This window comes from Monodon monoceros, unplaced genomic scaffold (assembly GCF_005190385.1).
Source record: "Monodon monoceros isolate NGI ecotype Baffin Bay Population unplaced genomic scaffold, NGI_Narwhal_1 Super_Scaffold_1, whole genome shotgun sequence".
Lineage (NCBI taxonomy): Eukaryota > Metazoa > Chordata > Mammalia > Artiodactyla > Monodontidae > Monodon > Monodon monoceros.
The window spans coordinates 19,910,020-19,911,995 of record NW_021703765.1 but is presented as its reverse complement, the minus strand read 5'-3'; the positions used below and the strand labels follow the sequence as shown (position 1 = coordinate 19,911,995).

The 1,976-nt window shown below is 39.0% G+C and overlaps 1 pseudogene; it reads left to right on the top strand.

The window, feature by feature from the left end:
- The first annotated feature begins 475 nt into the window (after positions 1-475).
- On the top strand, positions 476-963 carry LOC114892592 (annotated as a pseudogene).
- Positions 964-1,976: the final 1,013 nt, after the last annotated feature.

The following is a 1,976-nucleotide window of genomic DNA, read 5'->3' as shown; positions in this document are numbered from 1 at the left end:
TGAGTATATGGTAAACTTATTTTTGACAAGGATGCCAAAACCATTCAATGGGAAAAGGACAGTCTCTTCAACAAATGGTGCTAGGAAAACTGGATAGACATATGCAAAAGAATAAAGTTAAAGACTTACCTTACATCATATGAAAAATTAATTCAAAATGGCTCAAAGACCTAAACTTAAGACTTCAACAATAAAACTCTTAAAAGAAAACATAGTGGAAAAACTTCATTACAATGAATTCGGCAATGATTTCTTGGATATGACACCAAAAGCATAGGCAACAAAAGTAAAAATAGCTAAACTGAACTACATCACAATTAAAAACTTCCATGTGAAGGACACAAGCAACAGAGTGAAAAGGCAACCTATAGAATGGGAAAAAATATTTGTAATCATATGTATGATGGGGGGTTAATAACCCATATACAGAGAGAACTTTTAAAACTCAACAACAAAAAACAACCCAATTTAAAAAATGGACAAAAGGGCTACTGGGACTGCTGCCACATCTCTAGTAATCCCTGAGAAGTTCCAGCACATTTTGCAAGTACTCAACAACAATATTGATGAGCAGCATAAAATTGCTTTAGCCATTACAGCAATTAAGGGTGTGGGGCAAAACTTGCTCATGTGATGTTGAGGAAACCAGACATCGACCTCAACAAGAGGGCAGGAGAGCTCACTGAGGAGGAGGTAGAATGTGTGATCACCACTATGCAGAATCCACACCAGTACATGATTCCAGACTGGTTCTTCAACAGACAGAAGGATGTGACGGATGGAAAACACAGCCAAGTCTTAGCCAATGGTCTGGACAACAAACTTCATGAAAACCTGGAGCAAATGAAGAAGATTGGGGCCCACAGAGGGCTGTGCCACTTCCGGGGACTTTGTGTCCGAGGCCAACACACCAAGACCACAGGCCGCCATGGTTGCACCATGCATGTGTCCAAGAAGAAATAAATTTGTGGGCACTTTCTGTTAATAAACAGTTTATATAATTTTTTTCAAATGGACAAAGAACTTGAAAAGACATGTCTCCAAAGAAAATAAACCAATGGTCAAAAAGCATATAGAATTATGCTCAACATCACTAATCATAGGGAAATGCAAATCAAAATCACAATGAGAGGGGACTTCGCTGGTGGTGCAGTGGTTAAGAATCCGCCTTTCAATGCAGGGGACCCGGGTTTGAACCCTGGTCCGGTTAGATCCCACATGCTGAAGAGCAACTAAGCCCGTGCACCACAACTACTGAGCCTGTGCTCTAGAGCCCGCAAGCCACAACTACTGAAGCCCACGCACCTAGAGCCCGTGCTCCACAACAAAGAGAAGCCATCACAATGAGAAGCCTGTGCGCCGCAACTACAGAAAAGCCCGCGCACAGCAACTAAGACCCAATGCAGCCAAAAACAAATTAATTAATTAATTACTTCTTTTTTGAAAACCACGAGATATCACTTCATACCCATTAGGATGGTTACTATTTTAAAAGAAAAAAAAAGAAACAAAATAACCAGTGTTGGCAAGGACATGGAGAAACTGGAACCTTTATGCACTGTTGATGAGAATGTAAAATGGTATAGCTACTATAGAAAACAATATAGCAATGTCTCAAAAACATTAAACAGAGAATCGTGATCCAGCAATTCCACTCCTGGATTTACATCCAAAAGAATAGAAAGCAGGGTCCCAAAGAGACATTTGTATACTCATGTTCAGAGCAGTATTATTATAGGCAAGAGGTAGAAGCAACCCACATGTCTATCAATGGATTAAAGGATAAACGAATGTGGTATATACATACAGTGGAATATTATTCAGCCTTAAAAAGGAAAAAAATCTGACACATGTTACAACATGGATGAACTTTGAGGACATTTTGCTAAGTGAGATAAATCAGTCACAAAAGACAAATACCATATGATTCCATGTATGTGAGGTATATAGATTAGTCAAATTTATAGAAACAATGT